This window comes from Neofelis nebulosa, chromosome 8, assembly GCF_028018385.1.
Source record: "Neofelis nebulosa isolate mNeoNeb1 chromosome 8, mNeoNeb1.pri, whole genome shotgun sequence".
Classification (NCBI taxonomy): Eukaryota; Metazoa; Chordata; class Mammalia; order Carnivora; family Felidae; genus Neofelis; species Neofelis nebulosa.
Window position 1 is genome coordinate 130,450,767 of NC_080789.1, and position 25,232 is coordinate 130,475,998.

General features: G+C 40.4%; 1 long non-coding RNA gene across 2 annotated transcripts in view; it reads right to left on the reverse strand.

Annotated features, from left to right (window-relative positions):
- Nucleotides 1-936: 936 nt before the first annotated feature.
- The window catches only part of LOC131483770 (uncharacterized), a 50,906-nt gene continuing 26,610 nt past the window's right edge, over nt 937-25,232 (reverse strand). The window contains exons 5-8 of one of the 2 annotated variants that reach the window (XR_009247900.1): nt 10,007-10,079; nt 2,210-2,847; nt 1,608-1,769; nt 937-951 (exon numbers count right to left, since the gene is read on the reverse strand). This is a non-coding gene — a long non-coding RNA (uncharacterized LOC131483770). Of the gene's footprint in view, nt 952-1,414; nt 1,770-2,209; nt 2,848-10,006; nt 10,080-25,232 lie in introns of those variants that run through there. The other variant, XR_009247899.1, reaches the window with a different exon arrangement.

A 25,232-nucleotide genomic window follows, 5' to 3' on the forward strand; every position in this document is an offset into this window, starting at 1 on the left:
AACTGACAAGTAAGCTTTTTGGGGCGCCCTGTTGGCTCAGTCAGTTAAGTGTCTGACTTTGGCTTAGGTCATGATCGCACAGCTTGTGGGTTTGAGCCCCACGGGGGGCTCTGTGCTGACAGCTCAGAGCCTACAGCCTGCTTCAGATTCTGTGTCTCCCTCTCTCTCTGCCCCTCCCCTGCTAATGCTCTGTCTCTCTTTCTCTCAACAATAAATAAATAAACATGAAAAAAAAATTTTAAACCTGACAAATAAGATTTTCAATAGAGAAGGGAAAAAAGACTCTAAGGGAGAACATGTCCATTTTCAGAATATGCATCCCGTTCCATAACGGCAGTTATTTAAAAAGTGAAATATTAGAAGCAACCCAAATATCTTAAACAGGGGAATGGTTAAATAAGTTGTAGTTCACATACACAATGCAATAATATGGAACATTAAAAACCAGGTTTCACAAAACATTCATTTATATGAGAATGCTTGTGATATAATGCTTTGTAAAAAAAAAAGTAAACTAATAAAACTAGAAATATAGCATATGGTCTCTTTTTGGATAGAAAAGCATATAAACCTAGAAAAAAAATGACTGGAAGGAAACATATCAAAATGTCAGGTTGTTATCAGTCAAGAGTAACCTCTGGTGATTCTTCTTTTCTTCTTCATGCCATAATTTGACACAAATTCCATAATGTGGAGAAAATATCCAGAGAGTAGTCATATTTTAATTATTGACATTCTTTACACGTTTTTCTAGCGTATCTACTTTAGAAATTACGTATGATAAATGGTAAATAATGCCATTAAAAGAAAGCAAAGGACTGGACAAAAAAACATTTGTGTAAATCTTCATAATTGTGTAAATCTTCATAAATCTTCATAAGTGTCTTCTGTGAGCTCTGCACTGCGATCTCGAGGTCGTGAATTCAAGCCCTACGTTGTGTGTAAGTATTACTAAAAAAATAAATAAAATAAAACTTAGAAAAGGAAGAAAGGAAACACTGGTCATTGTCTATGGGAAGAGATAGTCAAAACCAACATAAGATGGATGAGACTATTGCTCTGGTGGAATAACTCTTCCAAAAAAAAGATTGTCATTTCTGAAGGGTGGAAGAAATACCAAAGTAATCAGAATGACCTGGGGTTTTTTGTTGCTGTCCTAACGGATAGAATGTAACTTTTTAAAAAGCTACCTCATTTAGGGGTGCCTGGGTGGCTCAATTGGTTGGGCATCCAGCTTTGGCCCAGGTCATGATCTCACGGTTTGTGGGTTCGAGCCCTACATCGGGCTCTGTGCTGACAGCTCAGAGCCTGGGGCCTGCTTCGGGTTCTGGGTCTCCCTCTCTCTCTGCCCCTCCCCTGCTCATGCTCTGTCCTCTGTCACTCAGAAACAAAAAACAAACAAACAACAACAAAAAAGCATTAAAATATTTAAAAATAAATAAATAAAATATCAACCAGCATTCATGTCAGAGCTAGACTCGCTCATCCTTTATACCCACAGACTGGCTGGGGAGACAAGAGTTCTACAGAAATCAATGAAAGCATTCGGTGAGATTCAACAGGCTATATGGGCTTTACAATAAGAGTGCTGTATAGCTCATCATTACCTAAAATTGTGTCCTCCACATCCCCTAGATCAGTAAAAATTACATGAATACATGTGCTCACTTCTTTTCCTCCAGAGAGACAATTTTGAAGCATTCACCAGCACAGTACGGGCCATCATCCACGTCCTACAGGGGCGTGGCTAAACTGTTTAGCAAAGAAAGCTGTGATATCAAGAAGGAAGAGTAAAATAGATTTGCAAAAAGACCCGTGAATGACAGATAGTGGAAAACAGTCCCTGAGACCCTCTGGAGTTCCAATTCTCTACTAGAATTCTTCCACAAGTCCAGCTTGCTCCTCCATACCAAAACAAACAAACACTACTGAATCCTTATACCGTATTTCTACCCTGCAAAGGTGCACTTTCTTCACATTTCACGTTTCTGAATTCAGGATGTATCTTACAAGCAATGTGTTTGTAGTGAGTGCTGTGGTGCTCTACCCAGAAACTCTCTTCAGGGCCAAGGCACCTGTCGCCCATCTGCTGGAAATAGGGGGCGCACAGCTACAGCCCCCCCCCCACCCCCCCCCCCACCCCCCGTGCACAGCCCGGGGCTATGGGGCTCAGCCAAGGCTCCAGGCCCTCCCAGCAGGGCGTCCATACCCAAAGACCGAGCAACCCACGGACACGGACACGGAGATTCCAAGGCCCAGCTCGGTTGCCTCGATTTAGAGTATCTCAAAGGGTCCTTCTCACTGCAGAGCTCTCAATGGGGTCACAGGAGATCTGCCAAACGCTGCTCGTTCCCTCCCAGCTGCATCTCCAAGAACAGTCTCTAGGAAACCACGAACACTTGTATGCGGAAGAAAGAAATGCGTTGATCCGTAGGCACAGGTATTTTGGTTCATTTGTTAGGAGACTATTAACCCAGCATTCCAGTTTTTACAGGAGTCATTTTCATAAATATGGTTAGCCAGTCACCGCAGAGCCTGACCCAAACCTGGCAACACAAGCAAACCTGAATTTCAGGATGCTAAAGTTTAGGAGGAAGGGCTGAGATCCTGACTGGGCTACGAATACCCACGGCGCTGTGAAGCCCAGGCTGGGAGACCCGCTGGCAATGCCCACGGATGTCTCTGTCTCGAATTCGTGCCGAGATCACACCAGAGGGCACAGTCCATACACCCCGTCAGCCCCCTTCCCTTCTTCCCGGTTGCTTCTTGTCCGCTGTGCTCTCCCGGCTATTCTCTTTGTACTGTTTCCTTAGTGGGGTGCGGGCAACAAATGAAATAGAGAGAGGGCTGAGGAGAAAAAACATTGAAGACCAGGAATAAGAAAGGAGAATTAACCTAGGGTACAAAAAGCACTGAAGGAAATATGAGAAATTCCACCTGCGACACAATGGTAATAAATCCAAAAACCGAAAAGATACGATTTCTCAACAAAAACTTGAGCTACCAAATTTGTTCTGCCCAAAGTAGAAAACAGAAATAAGCAATTGTAGTGGAGAGAAAGAAAAGGGGATTATAGATTCCCCATTCAAAAAGCACTAGAACCAGGGCGCTGGGGCGGCTCAGTCGGTTAAGCGTCCGACTTTGGCTCAGGTCATGATCTCACATTCGTGGGTTCGAGCCCCGCATCGGGTTGTGTGCTGACAGCTCGGGGCCCGGAGCCCATTTCAGATTCTGTGTCTCCCTTTCTCTCTGCCCCTCCCCCACTCATGCTCTGTCTCTCTCTCTCTCTCTCTCTCAAAAATAAAAACATTTTGAGGAGGGCACTTGTTGGGATGAGCACTGGGTGTTGTATGTAAGGGATGAACCACAGGAATCTACCCCCAAAACCAAGAGCACACTGTATACACTGTATGTTAGCCGATTTGACAATAAATTATATTTAAAAAATAATAAAAACATTAAAAAAATTTTTTTTAATTTAAAAAGCACCAAATCCTGATGTGTCCGTTGCATATGATCTTTAAAGAACAGAAATTCAAACTTTCTGGCTCAGAGCCCCTCTCTATTCTTAAAAATTCTTGAGGACCTCAGAAAGGCTTTGTTTACATAAGTTAGAACTATCAATACCATACTAGAGATTAAAACATGAAAAAAAACTCATTGAAAAAGGTGACATATTCATATAAATCATTTTGTGAAAACTATTTTCAAAAAATTTAAAGTGAAGAATGGTATCTTTTACATTATTTTACATCCCCTTTTTTTTTTTAGAGACAGAGAGAGCAGGGTAGAGGCAGCGGGAGAGAGAGAGAGAGAAAGAGAGAGACAGAGAGAGAGAGAGAGAGAGAGAGAGAGAATCCCAAGCAGGCTTCACACCGGCATGGAGCCCGCCAGGGAGGAGCCCAAAGCAGGGCATGATCCCACGACCGTGACATCACAACCTGAGCCAAAACCAAGAGTCAGACTGTCAATCAACTGAGCCACCTGGCGCCCCTCCTTTTTTTTTTTTTTTTTTTTAGTGTCAGCCTCTTTGATGTCAGGCCTAAGTAAAAAAAGAAATCCAGATTCTCATATCTGCTTCTGCATTCAATCTGTTATAATATCTTATTTTATTCGAACTACATGAAGAAAGTCTGTTCTCACACAGATATGTAGGTGGAAACGTGAATATCTTTATTATTTTTTTTTAAGTAAGCTCTACACCCAACGTGGGGTTTGAACTCACGACCTCCGGATCAAGAGACACATGCTCTACTGACTGAGTCAGCCAGGTACCCCAAGAAGAGTGTCTTTATCAGATAATTGTGGACATTCTTCTTTGATGGTATACCCAAACACGACAAGTGGTAGTTTTCTTTTTTTTTTTTTTAATGTTTATCCATTTTTGTGACAGAGACAGAGAGAGAGAGAGAGAGAGCACAAGCAGGGGAGGGGAGGAGAGAAGGAGAGGGAAACACAGAATGTGAAGCAGGCTCCAGGCTCTGAGCTGTGGGTACAGAGTGCGCTCACGAACCCCGAGTCATAACCTGAGCCAAAATCAGATGCTCAACCGACTGAGCCACCCAGACACCCCGACAGGTGGTAGTTTTCCAAAAGTTAGTTGCAGTGTGGAATTCATCAAAAACCATATTGATAAACTTTTCATACTCCTTTACATTAAAATCCATTGGCCCATCTTGAAGTTTGAATGTATCTTTTAGTTGCGCATAATTGTGTAACATCATGCATTGGTCATTTGGAAAATATTAGTTCACTGATTCATGTGAATCTTCCAAATGTTGACACTCTTTACTACACAATATTTTTAAAACCACATCCATTAATATCACCCCTCCATCTCATCAGAAAAGCCTTTTAATTATTGGGAAGCTATTAAGCTCATGGTGGCAGACACAATTTACTAATTGCAAAATGCTAATTTTTACTGAAAGCTCATATTTTATCACTAGCAACAAATATTGCCCTTTGTTTTCTCTAGGCGACAGGCTCACTTTGTTGATTTGCAAGAAAACATCTGCCAAATATCCAAATCTGAATACCCAAATCTGAATAACTGTATTTGACCATTGGTTATTCTTTTTTTTTTAATTTTTTCAATCTTTATTTATTTTTGAGAGAGAGAGACAGAGTGAGAGTGGGGGAGGGGCAGAGAGAGAGAGGGAGACACAGAATCTGAAGCAGACTCCAGGCTCTGAGCTGTTAGCACAGAGCCCGATGCGGGCCTCAAACCCACAAACGGCGAGATCATGACCTGAGCTGAAATCAAGTCAGACACTTAACCAACTGAGCCACCCAGGTGCCCCTTTTTAAGAACATTTTTAAGTGAAACTGACTTCTGTGCGTGTGACCACATGGGGATGTAGAATATGACTCCCTGTGCAATTTAATGACCTCGTTCGATTCCTACCAACACACCAGCAAACTCGCTATTGCCTTTGTAAATTCAGCGCCAATGTCAACTTTTGAAAGGTAATATATAAATTCCATGTTTCGCTTATAATTTTCACAGAGCAGGGTTTCATAATGGGAGATAATTATCTTAAAGATCACGTGGAAATAGACATTTCCAATAATGGTCACGAAAATGGTGAAAAAGTGTAGGAGATCGTTGCTTTGGGTCTGAAGAACTTACTGCTCTAGGGACTGCTGTCCCACCATAAACAACTAGAAAAGCAGTTGTAAACTAAACTGTTTTTCAGACATTGGACAACAGACTACAATCAGGCTCTGATTCCTAAGAGAAGGAAAACAAATGAGGTGAGCCCAGCCCTGGATTATTACCTGGAGACAGTTTCCAGGATACAGCACAGGTACAGGAAACCTAAACAGGGCCAAGTTGTCTCACTGAGATCAGGAAAAAGTGCTGGCAGATTGAGGAAGCTACATTTGTGGGGCAGAGCACCAGAGACGAGAGAGGTGTCCAGGGGGAGAGCTCGAGAGATCTGCAGAGGGGACCCTTCAAATCATTGGCAGATCAAATCCTGATCTGCGTATGTTTGGACTTAAAAAAAGATTTTTTTTAATGTTTACTTTTAGAGAGAGAGAGTGTGTGAGTGGGGGAGCCGAGAGAAAGGGAGACACAGAATCCAAAGCAGGCTCCAGGCTCTGAGCCGTCAGCCCAAATCCCAATGTGGGGCTCGAACTCACAGAGTAGGAGATCATGACCTAATCCGCAGTCAGACGCTTAACCAACCGAGCCACCCAGGTGCCCCTGCTCTGCATATGTTTGGATGAAACTCCCAAGACTGAGTAAGAACCACCATAAAGCAGTGGGCCATGCAATGCCCAGAGTCTACACAGGAATGGACATTTTCCAGACACAGAATAAAATCTTCAGAAAGGAATCACCCAAGTTGTGTGCCTAAATTATCCTAGACTGAAGACTGCTTTGATTCACCCTAACACAGCAGAAAAGCAAGCCTCAAAAGGATCGCACTAATTCTAAGTAACTTAACTGCCTGTCAGATCACAGGCTTGTATTTTTGAAGGAATACAACAAAATCCCACACCCAACAGCATAAAAATCCAGCGTCCTGAGATCCAAACACAATTGCCAGACATGCAGAAAACATAATCCATATCCAGGAGAAAAACCAATCAATATAAAATCACCTAGAAATGACAGAGATGATGAAATGGGAGAGCTTCTAAACCAGCAATTATAAATATCTTCTAGATACTCAAGAATCCAGAGGAAAACATAAACATAATAAAAAGAGAAATGGAAGAAAACAAGACCCAAATGGAACTTCTAGAGATGAAAAACACAATATCTTAAATTAACAAAAAAGTATACACAGCATGAGTGACCAGTAGAACAATATCAAGCAGTCTAGCGTATCTGTAATTGGGGCCTCAGGAAGTCACAGTTGGGGGGGGGGTGGATATTTCAAGAAACAATGGGCAGAATGTTTCTAAATTTGATGAAGACTAGAAATCACACAGATCCAAGAAGCTCATGAACCCAGGAGAAAACCACACCAAAGCCCAACATAATCAAGTGAGACACAGCGATAAAGGAATATTTTAAAGCTGCCCTCCCAGAAGTCATTACATAAAGAGCAAAGAAAAGAATGACTGCAGAGTTCCTGTTAGAAATCACACAAGCTAGAAGACAAAGGAACAACATTTTTAAAGTACTGAAGGAAAAAACTGCCAGCCTAGAATTCTACACTCAGCAACAGTATCCATTAAAAATGGAAATGAACTAAAGATTATTTTTCGACAAAAAAAAAATGTTGAAAAGATTTATCAGCAAGCCTGCACTACAAGAAATGCTGAAGTTCTTCAAATGGAAGAAAAATAAAGCAAAAGAACTAGGAATAGTACAGAAATGCTGAACATGTGGATAAAATATAAAAGATGTTTCCTAATTTTTTAACATCTCTAAAAAAAAAAAAAAAGGCAACAGAGAAACAAAAGCAAAAATGAACTACGGGGACCTCATCAAGATAAAAAAAGTTTCTGCACAGTGAAGGAAACAATCAACAAACCTAAAAGGCAACTGATGGAATGGGAGAAGATATTTGCAAATGACATATCTGATAAAGGATTAGTATCCAAAATCTATAAAGAACTCATCAAACTCAACACCCCAAAAATAAATTATCCAGTTAAGAAATGGGCAGAAGACATGAATAGACATTTTTCCAAAGAAGACATCCCGAAGGCTAACAGACACATGAAAAGATGCTCAACTCATCATCAGGAAAATATAAATCAAAACCATGTTGAGATACCACCTCCCACCTGTCAGAATGGCTAAAATGAACAACACAATAAATAGCAAGTGTTGGCGAGGATGCAGAAAAAGGGGAACCTTCTTGCTCTGTTGGTGGGAATGCAAACTGGTGCAGCCACTCTGGAGAACAGTATGGAAGTTTGTCAGAAAGTTAAAATAGAGCTACCCTACGATCCAGCAATTGCACTACTAGGTACTTATCCAATGGATACAAAAATGCTGATTCAAAGAGGTACATGCACCCCAATGTTTACAGTAGCATTATCAACAATGGCCAAACTGTGGAAAGAGCCCAAATGTCCATTGACTGATGAATGGATAAAGAAGATGTGGTATATATATATATATATATATATATATATATATATATATATATTACTCAGCCACCAAAAAGAATGAATGCTTGCCATTTGCAATGACATGGATGGAGCTAGAGTGTATTATGCTAAACAAAACAAGTCAGTCAGAGAAAGACAAATACCATACGATTTCACTCATATGCGGAATTTAAGAAACAAAACAGATGAACATATGGGAGGGGGGGAAAGAAAAAGAAAAAAGAAAGAGGGAAACAAGCCACAAGAGACTCTTAAAGGTAGAGAACAAACGGAGGGTTGCTGGAGGGAGGGAGGTGGGGAATGGTGTAGGTGGGTGATGGGTATTAGGAGGACACTTGTTATCATGAGCACTGGGTACTGTATGTAAGTGATGAATCACTGAATTCTACTCCAGAAACCAATGTTGCATTGTATGTTATCTACCTAGAATATAAATGAAAATCTGAAAAGAAAATAAATAAGTAAAAGAAAGGCAACTAACTATTTACATCAATAATTGCATTAAATATAAATTGCCTAAACAGCATACTTGAAAAGTAGAGATTATCAGGTGGACTTAAAAAAACCCCGAAGGCCCAATTATATGATGTCCACAAGAATCCTAGTTTAAGTATAAAAACACAAATAAGTTAAAGGTGAAAGGATACATGCATGCCACCACTAATAAAAAGAAACTGGGAATGGCTATATTAACATCAGACAAAGTAAACTTTGGAATAGGGAATATTATTAAGGAGAAAGAGGGATATTTTATACTGATAAAGATGTTGAAGTATTGAGACGACATACAATCCTAAATGTACATGTATCTAATAACATAGCATCAAAATACATAAGCAAAAACTGTTAGAATTGAAAAGTAAACAAGTCAACAATTATAGGTAGAGATTTCCCTATATTACTATCAGTAATTGATAGAATAAGTGGACAGAAAATCAGTACGAATACAAGAGGCTTGAACATTACCCAACTAACATGAGCCAATCAAAATTTAGAGAATGCTGTAGCCTGAACTTCAGAATGCATACATGCTCTTTTACTTAATTTTTCACGTGAGCTCTACACCCAACATGGGGCTTGAACTCATGGCCCTGAGATCAAGAGTCACACGCTCTACCAAGAGAGCCAGATAGATACCCCTATACACGTGCTCTTTTAAAGTCCAATTGGAATATGCACTAAGACAGATCATATTCTGGGACATTAAACATGTCTCAATAAATTCAAAACAATTAAAACCATACAATGTATATTTTCTGATAACAAACTAAAGTGGGAATCAGTAACAGAAAAATAACTAGCAAAATCCCCAAATAACGGAAATTAAATACACTTATAAATAACTCACAGAGTCAGAGAAGAAATCACAAGTGAAATTAGAAAGTATTTCAGGGGTGCTGGGGAGGCTCAGTTGGTTAAGCATCCGATTTCGCCTCAGGTCACGATCTCACAGTCTGTGAGCTCGAGCCCCACATCAGGCTCCGCACCGACAGCTCAGAGCCTGGAGCCCACTTCAGATTCTATGTCTCCCTCTCTCTCTGCCCCTCCCCACTCACTCTCTGTCTCTCTCTCAAAAATAAAATGAAAACATACAAAAAAAATTTTTAAAGTATTTCAAACTGAATGAAAATGAAAACACAAGACATAAAAATGCAGAAATCTGCAGGCCTTGATAGATTCACTGGAGAAGTTACCAAATATTTAAAGAAGCATTATCACAAATTTGGGACAGTTTCTGCCAGAAATGGAAAAGGAAGGAACGCTTCCCACCTCATTTTATGAGGCCAGCATTCCCCTGATACCAAAACCAAAGACAGTACAGAAAAAGAAAATAATAAACCAGTATCTCTCATAAACTTCAGACACAAAATTCCTTAACAAAATGTTGGTAAATGGAACTCAACAATGTGTAAAAAGAATCACATACCTTAATGAAGTGCTATGTAAGGCTATGTTTCGACATCCAGGAATCAATCAATGTAATCCACCCTACCAATCAGCTAAAGAAGAAAAAGCATGTGACTTAATTGACAAAGAGAAAAAAAGCATTTGACAAAATCCAACACCCAAAGCCAAAAGACAGCAAACTTGGAAAAAGAGCATTTACCAAAAAACTACAGCTAATATCATATTAAATGGCGAAAGACTGAATGGTTCCCCATTCGGTTGGAGAAAGAACCCAAACGTATGCCAACTAATAAACGGATAAATAAATTGTGGTACAATCCATTCAAAGGAGTACTATTCTGCAATAAAAAAGGAACAAATAGCTAAGACAAGCAACAACATGCAAAAGTTATAAAACATTGTGCTAGGTGAAATATCCTGGACACAAAATACAATAATACTGCATGATTCCATCCACATGAATTTTTAAATTTTTTTTTTAATGTTTACTTATTTTTGAGAGGGAGAGAGACAGAGCATGAGTGTGGGAGGGGCAGAGAGAGAGGGAGACACAGAATCGGAAGCAGGCTCCAGGCTCTGACTCCAGGCTCTGAGCTGTCAACACAGAGCTGGATGCGGGGCTCAAACTCACCAACTGTGAGATCATGACCTGAGCCGAAGTTGGACGCTTAACCGACGGAGCCACCCAGGTGCCCATGCACATGAATTCTTCAACAGTTAAAACAATAGTGATAGAAAGCAGATCAGTGATTGCCAGGAGCTGGGGTTTGGGCTGACAATTGAATACAAAGGGGCAGGGAGAAATTTCTGGAGGCGGGGGCGGGGGGGGGGGAGGATGCAAATATTACGTATCATGAAAAGGTAGAGAGACACTTCTAGAACCTCCCTGAACTCCCTATCATCTGATATATTCCACACTCTGACCGCACTTAACAAGCACTATCATTCTTTTCTCTTGTCTGAATCACCACACCCAAAAGTATACACACTTCACGAGTATTTGGAGGAAGGCCCTATTTGTGACAATAGCTGCTACAGTCCACAGCACCCAAAAGGAGGGGCAAACCTTGCGAGTTGGCAATGGCAGTGGTCATGAGAAAAGCTGGCTACAAACAGCCCCCAAGTGTTAGAAAAATCTATCAAGACACATTTATATGCTGTATTTCATCAATTTTAAGATGCTCTTTTTTTTAATATATATACACATTTTAACTTCTCTGAAACAGGGACGCATCACCTTTCAGTTCCTGACACCATGCCATTAAAATTGGGTGTGTTTCTTTTTCTTAGTGGTAGATTTCTTGTAACGGTGAACCTGAGAGTTGACGGCTTCCACAGAGTCCATAAACTGCAGAATGGCTGGGCAGCGGACGCACAGGGTTCTGCTGCGGCTGACAGGGGTAAGATAGCAGAGATGGGAGCCACGGCAGAATCAAGACTGGAAGCCACGTCCTGGGCCGGAGTCTCCATGTCACGTATGGAATCATCAGCCCTGTCGCCGCCTATTTCTGTCCCCGGTTAAGGCCAAGGGGGATACCCTGGCAAACGGTGCCAACAGACTTCGGAACAGGAAGTCACTACTAGGAGTGGCTGGAAGAGATAGTGGTCGGGCAAGGTAACAAGAGCAGGTCGCCTCTCCAGCAGGTGGCATCACAGACAGAAAAGACAGATATAATGGACTTGGGCCTGGCTTACTCAAGGAAGAGCGGGGTCAGCTAAGTGCACTGTGAAATTCGGTAACTAGGGACCTTGTTACTGTGCTGCTAGTGGACTAGGGAACAGAGGCTCAGTACTTTAATTACTGAATCCTTCTGGACTTCAATTTCTTCATCTGGAAAATGGGGAATAATAGTAATACCTACCTGAAAGAATTAGTGTGTTGGTTCAAAAGAGTTAAAGGCTAAAAACAGGGCCAGGCATATGTAGGTACTCAATGCTTTTACGTTACCATTATGGTCATTTTCGTAAATATTTTATTTTTTTTGAAAGAGAGAGAGAGTAAGGTAGGGGCAGAAAGAGAAGGAGAGAGAGAATCCCAAACAGGCTCCTCACTGCCAACGCAGCGCCCGATGTGGGGCTCAAACTCACAAACTGTGAAATCATGACCCGAGCTGAAATCAAGAGTCAGATACTTAACTGATTGAGGCACCCAGGTGCCCCTCCATAACTATCTGAAAATGCACCTATTCACTTATTCATTCTTTCAACATTTGTTTAGCAGTTATGATGCTAAAATCTGAAGAGTGTCTTGTTCGCTACTGTTCGTTATGTCTTATTAATTCGTTTAGCGATGGCCAGTAGCAAATGCCAATTCCTCCTGATTCTTACTGATCTTCCTCAATATATTTATCTCTGTTTCGTCCTCCTGCCAGTCAGGCAACTGATCGAACACAGGGCCAGAGGTTTTTACTCTTTACATTAAAACCAATACTACTGACTCATCACAAAATATACAGTGTCAACAATGACTTAGAAAGATACTTAAGACTGAAGAAAGAAAAACCGAAAATGGCTTTGTCACATAAGGAGGTGTGCCTGTAGGTCAGTCAGTTGCAAAATAAAAATAATACTTCACTGGCAAAGATTTGGAGAGAAAGAAATGAGATGATGGATGTCAAAATGCATAAATTTACTATGATGAATAGACTCTTAATCATAATAGGTTTTTGTTATCCAAAGCAACATATACTCCTGAAACTGATGTTATTTGTCAATTATATCTCATTTTTAATTTCTATTTACTTATTCAAATTTAAATCCAAGTTAGTTAACATATAGTATAACACTGATTTCAGGAATAGAAATCATTTAGTGATTCATTACTTATATATAACACCCAATGCTCGCCTCCTTAATGCCTCTCACCCATTTAGCCCATCTCCCTGGATAAAATGTAGTGATTAAATGTATTTACTTAGTAACTTCCTACTAAAAAGTCCCCATGTTTAATTTTCCAAATTCCTGAGAGAAACAAGGGACAGAAACGATATATTACCCTGAGTTTATATACGAGTTGTTACTGTATTGATGACATTGTCCAAGATGTATAAATGGCACTCATGCTAAATCTAGAATCTGTACTTCCTATTTCCCAAATTTGTGTTTCTCCCCTTGGATACTATGCCTCTCAACCTTTCAAAAGAAAAAGACATACACAAATACTAGAGGTTTCTCAATCCTGGCTGCTCATTAGAATCATCTGGAAGCTTCAGAAAAACACTAATGCCCAGGCTTGACCCCAGACCCATTACATCAGAATTTCTGAATGTGGGGTCCAGACATCGGTCATTCTAAGAGTTTCCCAAGGGATTCTTACGTGTATCCAATGTTGAGAATCACTAGTAAAGAATTAAATATCAGCTATGCAATTTGAAAAGCACACGTGTACCCTTTCCAACGTCAGCTTTTCTCCTGAAACGGTTCTGTTGAGTACGTACTCCATACAAGGCATAGCACTAAGTGTTGACTGTCATGGCATCCTTTTTTCTGGATCCCCATACCCTTTATTTGTACTTTTCTTGTGGCTAATAGTCGGCTTTGTTGTAGTTATTTTTGTACTTATTTAAACCATCTTTTAGAATATCCCTTTCTTGGGGTGCCAAGAGCATGTGGCTCTTGATCTTGGGGTCATGAGTTCGAGCCCCACGTTGGGTATAGAGATTACTAAAAAAACTAATAAACTTTAGAATATCCCTTTCTTGAAGAGAAGAACTATGACAGTGCCCTTTAATGGGAGTCCTCTGCTAGGTGTTTTAGTTGCCCACTCTTATCATTTCACCTTGGAATGGCCCTGTATCTCACCATCGCAGCCCTCACTCCTGCCATGTACCTCCTCTCTGACTATCACACCTATTTTCTTTTCCTGTATTCGGCTCTCACCTCTACATACTTTACTTTTGTTCTCATGGAATTCAAGTTTATGTATTTATTTTGAGAGAGAACACAAGCGGACAGGGGCAGAGAGAGAGAGAGAAAGAGAGAGAGAGAGAGAGAGAGAGAGAGAGAGAGAGAGAACCCCAAGCAGGCTCCATGCTGTCAGCACAGAGGCTAACACTGGCTCAGTCCCACAAACGATGAGATCATGACCTGAACTGAAATCAAGAGTTGGACACTTAAGCAACTGAACCACCCAGGCACCCCCATTTGTCTTCATTCTTTCAAATGTTTTATCCCCCAAATGTTACTTGAACAGCCCTACTATTCTTCCTCTCCCTCCATAGCTCTTCCCTGGCATTTTTGCCCTTTCCCACTTCCTCATCCCCTCTCCCTATCACTTAACCACCTGTCTTCTAAATTCCCTCTAGGGGGTATTAACCCTATTCAAAGGTATCTGTTGCCCATGGGATGGATTTGGGGTGCTCAGGAGCATTGCTTCTGGTCATTTCTGGTGAGGTGCTCAATTAACACTAGACCCCAAAACAATGAAAATCAGTATAGCAGCTGGCGGAGGAGAACCTAATCATTCCATACTGGGCAGGCGGGGTGGAGGACAGGTGGAATGTTAAGTAGAAGAGGTAAGCCAAGAGCTTCTTCATGGATCCAGCAAATTCATGGATCCAGCCAAGAGGAAACAGGTTAGAGTCAGGGACAGATAGAGAAGTAACATAGGTAACAAAGTGCAGAGATCAGAGTCCATGAGCAAGACAGTCAGATGAATATATTATTTACAGCTTCCTAGTTGCTCTTCACACTTCTTTTTGCTGTACTGTCTTAAAGTGTTCACACTTGAATGGTTTCTGACTCGGCTCTCTATAAACCTTGCCCCTGAGGGTTACTAGATTGGGGCTTTGCAGGGTAAAAGGGGTGAAAATGGCTATAAAACTATAGTCCTTACAGTAGGGTGGTAGACTGATATGTTAATTTCTTACGTGCGGTTCCTATTAACAGGGCTAGGGTGAAAATACCTGCCATGAGACGGTAATGTCAGGTGTTATGGGGGGAGGACTGAGCCAGGCAAAAGTGTTGACTCAGAGAGGTAGAAGCAGAGGTAATCCTAAGGGTAAGCGAAAGTTGTTGTAAAGAGAAACAAGAAGTTCATGCCCATAAGCCAAGCATGAGATCAGAGGGACAAGTATATGCCTATAAACAGGAGGTAGGGCAAGGGATCAAGAGCCAAAGGCATTAGAAATATTTTCCTCAAGCAGACTGCAATCATGAAATAATATTTGGCATTCTAAGCTGTGCACAATGCGTCAGAGTAGAAATTCATTTACATTGAGAATTGGACTCATGTGTTAGGGGTGCCTGGCCAGTTTAAGGACACAAAGTCAGGTTAATCTCTTCCAAAAGGTCCCTTCCATCAAACAGGATAGGCCCAGAGCTGCCCATCTGGGTATTCTTGATGGAAATGGAGTTGCTCTCTGGGGTGTGTAGGAATATCCTTTGAGCATCCTTCAATCTGAGCCCTTCCTACTGGGCCAAAGTTGGAACTATTCTTGGAATAGTTCTTGAACTATTCTACGAATAGTTCTTGAACTATTCTACATCATCCTCACTAATCACTTCTTTGGGGGTCCATGTACAATTGCTGGGATGAGTCTTTCGGAGTATGGAATAGAGAACAGGTGCTAAAATTGGAGGTAGAAATGTATAAATAGGGGAACTGAATATGGGAGGCAACCAGAGTTATGAACTTTATCATTACAAAGGGGTCCAGACTCTATGACAAGGACAGATGAGGAGGGCAGTAGAAGGACAGGCAGGACATCTCCCATCTGAATCATTCACCTTGCTATTTGGTAGTTATTGACTATGGCCTTTATTATAATGTCCCTTGTGATGCTAGAGGGTGTCCTGTAGGCTGAGCAGCCTGAGCTACTACATAGATTTGACCAGTAGCTGAGCTCACAGAGGTTCAGGATAATAGCCGGAAGAGGTGGTGGTAAAGCAATAAATACCACCAAAGGGGGCATTCAGGGGAGATGTGTTCAGAGAGCTATTATATATAAATTCAGAGGTTATTTGTGGACTACTCACTTATCTGTTCATCTTTGCCACCATTAAGGTGTACAAAGAGTGCCACCTCCACAGCCTCCTCTGGAAATTATTATCCTCAATAAATTCTGTAGCTGCCTAAGAATATCTGGGCACTAGAGCATGGTGACTTCCAAACAGTCCCAGGAGAGTCATTAATGCAGATGGTATTTTAGAGCCCATTGTGTCAAAAGACATAAGGTTTTTGAGCACAGTCCTGCCCTGACCTCCCCTGAATGGAGGATGTGGGGGTTACAGGATCCATTCAGGGGCCGAGGCCCTTCTCCCTCAGCAGCAACTTGGTAAAGTTGAGTGATGGCTCAACTTGGCCTTGCTTCAACAACCCTCCCATCTCCAAAGGTCAGTAACATCACCCTCTGAGCAAACGAAGACATGGCACGATTATGTAACTTGCCCACAGTCCCACAGCTATGAGCAGAGGACCTAGAATTTGAACCCATTTCTGCCTTACTTCAAAGTGCATGATCTTACCAACTAAGTTAGCACCGCCTCAAGGTAGAAAGCCCAGCTATGCTAGAAATCAATATAAATCCAATTATTTCCAGTAAACAGGTACTTCTTGAAGTGCCTGGAAAAAGATGTTTTTGTTGTTGTTGCTTCTTTGTTTTTATTTTTCATCAATGGCCAAACCTGCTTTTGGTAACGAAACGATGACTTTCTCAAAGTGGCTGGCTTTATCCTCACTCAAGGCTCATTCCAGGACGTAGGAGACAGGAGAACACCAATAAATGTGTCAAAATAATCATTTAAATCAGAGAAAGAATTAGTCTCAGCAGGAGGCTGGAATCCCAGAATCTTTAAAACTAATATAACCATGTTACAGAAATTTGGAAAACAGAGAAAATGAAAGCATACATAAATCCACCTCTACCACAATCATTGTTACCATTTCATACAACTTTTACACATATTTTATATGCATATTCAGATTTTGTAATAATTGTGTGCATATTCTATACCCTGCATAATTAACATACAACGTTATATTAGTTTCAGGTGTACGATAGACTGATTCAACAATTCTATACATTACTCGGTCCTCATAAAGGGAGCTCTTAACCCCCTTCACTTTTTTCACCCATCCCTGCACCCACCTCCCCTCTGGTAACCCTCAGTTTGTTCTACTACATTCTCTGGTTTGTCTCTTTTTTGCTGTTCATTTGTTTGGTTTCTTAAATTCCACGTGAGTGGAATCATATGGCATTTGTCTTTCTCGGACTGACTTCTTTCACTTAGCATCATACCTTCTAGCACCATCCATGTTGCTGCAAATGGCAAGATCTCATTCTTTTTTTATAGCTGAGTAGTATTTATTGTGTATATGTACCACATCTTCTTTATCCATTCGCCTCTTGATGGACGCGTGGGCTGCTTCTATAATCTGGCTATTGTAAATAATGCAATAAACATAGAGGTACAAATACCTTTTAAAATTAGTGTTTTGTGATTCTTAGGGGAAGTACCTGGTAGGGAATTGCTGGATCACATGGTAATTTTCCTTTTTTTCTTTTTTTATATTTTATTTGTTTTTGAGACAGAGAGAGCATGAGCAGGGGAGGGGCAGAGAGAGAGAGAAGGGGAGAGAGAGTCTAGAGTGGGCTCTGTGCTGACAGCAGTGAGCCTGATGGAGGGCTCAAACTCATGAACCATGAGATCATGACCTATGCCAAAGTCAGATGCTCAACCAACTGAGCCACCCAGGTGCCCTGGTAATTCTACTTTTCATTTTTTGAGGAACCTCCATATTGTTTTCCACAGTGGCTCTACCCTGCATTTCCAGGATCCTGCCTTTTTTTCTTTAATATTTCGTCACATGCACTTTCCCATTTTGATTGATAACCTTCCTAACAATTTATTTAGTTAGCTTTGTAACATTTCATTAAGCGGGCTATAACAAAATTTGCCCAAATCATTTCCTATTGTTGGATATTTAGGTCATTGCAAGTTTTTGCTATTATAAATTATTCTGCAGTGAACATCTTTATGCAAATAAAATTTTATTGGCATAGAGTGTTTAGATTCTTTACTTCTTCTTATATTCACTACCACTCTATGCCACTTAAGCATCACATTCCTCAATTAATAGGTCAACATGTTCGCCAGTCTCCCCTTCTTCCAATCTATCCTGAGTAACGCTGAGAGATTAAATTCCCTAAAATACCATTTTCATCATGTCACTTTCTTACTTAAGAATCTGTATTTGCCTGTCTTCCATGTGGTGTGATTGGATTACTGTATTATAACCCCTTACAGACCAAAATGTGAAGCGTGTTGGGCCCCCAAAGGCTAACCAGAAGAAACCAGGAAATTAACTGGAGACGATGGGACTAGATTCACGATGTATCAACACAGGAACAATACTGGGTCCCTAAACGCATGTCAGTGTCCACTGCAGCAAGGAAAACTCGGGTCCAGTTAAAGTTGGACCCACTCAGAAGATCTCACTCAGTAAGGACACGGCACTGATGGTCACCGAGGGGTGGTAACACACACAGTCAAGTGGAACCAGAAATCAAAGTTCAAGAGAAGTTTATCCAGGTTGAACAAGACTTAGTGGAGTGAGTAGCGTCAGACACCCTGGGGCATAGGAACCAGCATACACTGGGCAGGGGATCAGAGCCCAGCCAAATAGGTCTTGGTTTGTGGCATGGTTCCAGAAGTACCAGATTACTAGAGTGCAAACAAGGAACCAGGGGAGAATCCCAGTTGTATAAACCGGGCCCTTGTAAGGGATGGCAGGGAAGGCTGTGCCTGCAAGAAGCAGGCAGGCTTGTGGGCAATCAGGTTTGGGGCGGGGGGTGGGGGGGGATCACCGCATTAGATGTCTGGTTGACAGCAGCAGACTGCGTCTGGAACTAGGGGACCTGGGCTCTTAACGTACCACCCGTGGACTGAGAAAATCTATTACCAGACTGTGAAGACTTAGCCTGCCGTTGCAAGCGCCGACCATCCACAGCTGGCAGAGACTGACCTCCAGAAAGCGACTCCAACCAAAACCCAAATAAGTAAAAACACATACCTGTGTACAGATAACCGATGCATATGTATGGTACAATCCGCTAACCTTTTAGCACTCCTCTCTTTTGGCCTGAAGGCATTATCGTTGTTTAAGAGGCACTACAATGCCCTATCCACTTCACGTCAACCGCACCTTAACATAAATTGCCTATTTTTCCACACATTAAGAATTAGCTGGAAGCCGATTTGGGTTGCGGGCAAGAAGGAGGCAAGAGGAATTCAGAGCTGGCACTGGACTATTAGCCATTGTATTGGCCAGAGCGGTTCTCCAAAGAAGCAGAACAGCAGCCTAAATAAATAAATACACAGAGAGATTTATTTTCAGGAAATGGCTCATGGAGGCTGGCAAGTCCAAAAGCTGCAGGCAGGCCAACAGGCTGGACCCCGGGAAGACCTGATGCTGCAGTCGATGCAAAGGCAGCCTGGAGGTAGAATCTGGGGAACCTCAGCCAGTCTCTTAAGAGAGTCTCTTAAGAGAGGCCCCCATCTGATTGGATGAGGCCCAAACATTACGCAGGGCACCTGCTTTACTCAAAACTCTGCTGACTTACATGCTAGTCTCACGGAACAAACCACCTCTAAACTGGTGCTGGACCAAACGACTGGGTGCCATGGCCCGGCCGATCTAAAATGAATTGTTACAGCCCCTGAAACAAATCCAGGCCAGTCAACTCCTGAGTATGGGAGAAAGATAAATGCATCTTCTCCCAATTATTCCAAGATTACGTGACCAGCCCCCAATTTCTCATTCTTATGTTTAAGTACTTATTTGTCATGGATCCTAAATACAACCCTCCTCTTGCGGAGTCCGGTCAGCTCTGCCTCTTTCTTGCTCGCTAGCACTCATCCCTAGATCACGGCCACTCCTGCTGCCACGAATCCCAATTTCTCGGCCTGTGCAGACCCCTCACTTCCTTCAAGAACAAGTTCACGACGATGCTTCTCTCCCAGGATTTCTGTCACATGTGCGCTCAGACCTCAGGTGGCATTTCCCCTCTGACTAAATCTGAAAGAAAAGATATAATCAGGCATCAAAAAAAAAAAAAAAAGCCATGGAAGAATGAAATATGGAGCTAGCATTGTTCCCTCTGCATATTAGCTAATCTGAAAGGCTAGCTGCGCAAGGAAATGCATTTGAGAGAGCCGTTCTCCGCCTCTTCATGACACGGCAGCATCTTTCCAAGGTCAACAACACTTACGTAGAGCTGAGTCCTGCTTCCTTTAAACTCTTCAGTGTTGTATCAGCCAAATTAAGAACAGATAATAATACAGAGTTGATTTTTTTACCGAGGTACAATTTACTTGCCGTTGAACGTATAGATCTTAAGTGCGTGATGAAATGAGCTCCCATGAATCCACACACATGTGTAAACACCCCTTCTGTCACTACAGCTCTTTCCTCATGGACTTGGCTTTTTAAATAGCCTCTCTTTTCTTTCTCTTTCTTTTTTGTAAATAATAGACTGGGGCGCCTGGCTGGTTCATGAAGTAGAGCATGTGACTCTTGATCTGGCAGTCGGGACTCCATGTTGGGTGTAGTTTACTTAAACGGACAAAACAAAACTATATTTTATATATATAAATATACATGACATATACATAAAACTATATTTGGACAATATTTTATGACATATATATAAAAGTATATTATATATATAAATACATGTGATTTATATTTATATATTATATTTATATTTATTTATATGTATATATTTATATTTATTATATTTATACGTATATATTATATTGTTTATTATATTTATATATACTTATAAATATATGACATTCTTTTTTTTGATCTGCAGTCAAGACTTCATGTTGAGTGTAATTTACTTAAAAAAAACAAAACTCTCTCTCTCTCTCTCTCTATATATATATATACGTATATATATACATATGTATATATATACGTGTGTATATATATATATATATATATATATATATATGAGACATTCTTTCTTGGAGCAGTTTTAGGTTTACAGAAAAATGAGCGGAAAGCACACAATTCCTAGATACCTTCTCTTCCCCACCCGGTTTCCCCCCATTATTAACATCCTGCATTGGTAGAGTGCATTCGCCAGAACTGATGAGCCAATATTGATACATTATGATTATCTGAAGTCCAAATGTACAGTCGGGCTCACACTTTGTGTTGTATATTCTGTGGGTTTTGACAAATGTATGATGGCATGTATCCACCGTTACAGTATCATAGTTTCACTGTCCTAAGAATCCCTTGTGTTCCACCTCTTCCTCCCTCCCTCCCACCTTCTGGTCCCTGGAAACAACTGGTATTGTTCTCTCCATAGTTTTGCCTTTCCAAGACTGTTGCATGTTTGGAATCACTCACTGTGAAGCTTTTTCAGACTGGCTTCTTTCAGTTTTCAGTCTTTCAGATTGGCAACATACAGTTACATTTCCTCCATGTCTTTTCATGGCTTGATAGCTCATGAGTTTTTCATCGCTGACTAATATTCCATTGTCTGGATGTACCACAGTCTATTTATCCATTCCCTCAGTGAAGGACATCTTGTTTGCCTCCGAGTTTTGGCAATTTTGAATAAAGCTTCTATAAACATTTGCATGCAGATTTTTGTGTGAATGGTAAATTTTCAACTCATTTGAGAAAATACCAAGGAACATGACTTGCTGAATCATATGGTAAGGTTTTGTAAAAAATACAAACCAAACAAGCAAACAAAAATAAAAAGCAAAAAAGAGCTGCTAAATTGTCTTCCAAACTCACTGTATCGTTTTGTTTTCCCACCAACAATGAATGAGTTCCCCTTGCTCCACATACTCAGTAGCATTTGGTGTTGTCAGTGTTTTGGATTTTGGCCATTCTAACAGATGTATAGTAGTATCTCGTTGTTGTCTTAATTTGCAGTACTTTTCTATATATGATGTTCAACACCTCTTCATATAATCATTGGCCATTTCTATATCTTCTTTGGTAACGTGACTGTTCAGATCTTTTGTTCATTAAAAAAAAATTGAGTTGTTTTCTTATTGTTGACTTTTAAGAGTTTTTTATATATTGTGGATATCAGTCCATTATCAGATATATACTTTGCAAAGATTTTCCTCTCAATTTCTGGATTATTTCATTCTCTGAACAGTGTCCTTTGCAGAGCAGAAGTTTTTAAAATTTTAATGAAGTCCCACTTATCAGTTTTTTCTTTCATGGATCATGCTTTTGATGCTTTATCTGAAAAGTCATCACCAAAACCAAAGTCACTTAGATTGTCTATTTTATCTTCTAGGAGTTTTGTATATTCAGGCTTATGTTTATTTTGAGTTACTTTTTGTGAAAGCTGTATAGATTCATTTTTTTGCATGTGGATATCCAGCTGTTCCAGCACCATTTGGTGAAAAGACAATTATTTTTCCATTAAGTTGCCTTTTGCTCCTTTATGGAAGAGGACTTGACTATTTTTGTGTGGGTCTATTTCTGGGCTCTCTATTCTTGGATTAGGATTGCATTCGATCTATAAATCAAGTTAGAAAGAATTGACATCTTGACATATTGAGCCTTCCTACCCATGTGCATGGAATATCTCTCCATAACTTAGATCTGCTTTGGTCTCTATCTCAATGTTGGTGTTAATGTAAATGGTATTAAGTTTTTAATTTTAAATTCCACTTGCTTGTTGCTGGTACATAAAGAGGCAATTGGCTTTTGTCAGGTAACCTTGCATCCTGCAACCTTGCTATGACCAATTGCAGGTATCTTTTTGATGTTGTTGATTCTTTGGGATTTTCTACAAAGACGGTCATGTCATCTGCAAACAAAGACTATTTTATTTCTTCCTTCTTAGTCTGTTTATGTTTTCCCGCTTTTCTTGTCTTATTTCATTAGATATGACTTCAAGCATGACGTTGAATAGGAGTGTTGAGACGGTACATTCCAGTCACGTTCCCAATCAAGTGGGAAAGTACTTTGTTTCTCATTGTTAAGTATGATGTTAACTGTAGGTTTTTTTTAAATAGACATTTCTTTATCAACTTAAGGAAATTCCCCCCCCCCATTCCTAGTTTTTTGAGAGTTTATACCATGAATAAGGGTCAGATTTTGTCAATTTATTTTTCCGAAACTATTGATATGATCATATGATTTTTCTTCTTTAGCCTATTGATGTGATGGATTACATTAATTGATTTCAAATGTTTAACTAGCCTTGTATAATTGGAACAAATCCCACTTGGTTGTGGTGTATAATTTTTTATGCATTGTTTGATTTGATTTGCTAATATTTTGTCAAGGAGGAATTGATTTTTGAGCAGCAGTAAAACACATTATTTTATAAAAATCCACACGGGTTTGTGCAGAAAAAAAAATTTTTTTACATCCTTTGCATAGCAGAATGATTAAATAGTCATGCTAATTGGGACTATAGATTCAAGAATATAAAGTAACAGGACTGGGTTAAAAAATGACATCTAGGTATCTTTTGTATTTGTCCCCATCTGCGGTCTCTCTCTCCAGTTGTGATACCCTACCCTGCACTTTCTACAGCTCCAAATCACACTACCTTTTAGGAAAGCACGGAAGGATTTCCAGTTTTTCATGGTATATTAAGCTAAAGATCAAATTAAAGTATTTTTACCTGCTGACTCCTGAAACCAAACAAAAATGATAGTAAAGAATTTAAAAATGCAAAACCACAAGAAGGGACAAAGAGAGACAGAGAGAGAGAAAGAGATTGGGAAAAGGAAGGAAACAACAGATAAGTATTATCAATGAAATTTTGGAAAATGGAAAACAGATGGTGGAGTGGAGATTTTCCTAGCAGACAGGAGAAAGCTTAAGAAAACCCAACCAGGCTTGTCGGCAATAGCATGCCAACAGGAAGCAATCTGATTCACCTAAAAGAACCCTGGGAAGGCCTGGACAGTAGAGGCCCCAAATAAGACAGAAAGTGGATGTGACAATGGGATTAAAGTGTCTATAGACAGTCTCTCCCATACTTCAAAAAGTTGGGTACTCTTTACCAGCCCACAGAAAGGGTGAGAAGTTTAACCCTACACTCTGGACACGGACACTAAACATTGTAGAGGAAGGCGGTGAAAAACTGTCCCTGAAACATTTTTGCAATAAAGTCTGCATGGTAAATGGTATCATCCAAGGTCCTCTTTCCCACTGTCATCTCCCAAGCTTCTGCCACCAACCACCACTGCACCACACCAGCACCCCTCACCCACCCCTATTCTCCTGGAGAAATGTGCAGAAACATTTGCATTTGGTGGTTGTCCAATAAAACAACTTTGTGCCTGTCAATTATCCTACAGTGAAGCCCGCCAGACAACAAGCCCTACTCATACACATTAAACTTTTTAATTATTTTTTTAATCTCTTATTTCTATAGGTAAAAGGACAGCCCATGATCACTAGTTGAGGATCTCCTCTAATGTTCTTTTCCAAGATTGCTTTGAATACCTTAGGTCCTTTGCAATTCTACCTAAATATAATTGGCTACTCAATTTCTACAGACACACACACACACACACACACACACACACACACACACACAGCCTGGTGGGACTGAAATCAATTTGGGGAAGAGTAATATATTGGCAATATTGGGTCTTCCAATTCTTCAGCATGGTATCTGCCTGCATTTCTTGAGATATTTTCGTTTGTTTTTGTTTTTTTTTCCTCAAAGGTATTTTGTAGTTTCCAGGATAGGCGTCTTGGATATCTTTTGCTAAATTCTTCCTAAATGTTGTAAATTTGACATTACTGTAAATGGAATTTAAAATTTTCATTTCCGGGGCAACTGGGTGGCTGAGTCGGTTGAGTGTCCGACTCTTGATTTCGGCTTGGGTCATGATCTCACATTCCGAAAGTTTGAGCCCCGCTTTTGGCTCTGCGCTGACAGTGTGGAGCCTGCTTGGGATTCTCTCTCTCTCTCTCTCTCTCTCTCTCTCTCTATCTCTCTCTGCCTCTCTCCTGATCACTCTCTCCTCTCTCTCAAAAATAAATAAACCTTAAAAAATTTTGTTTTAATTTCATTTCCAATTGTTTGCTGCTAGTATATAAAATTAAAATTGATTTTTGTATATTAAATTTATATATATAATATATATATATATAAATTATATTGTAACCTTGCTAAATTCTTATCTTTTTTGTGGATTCCTTAGGATTGTCTACGTAAACAGTCTACAGTTTAGACTGATACACCTGTGTAACCCACACTCCATCAAGACGTAGAACATCTACGTACCCCAGA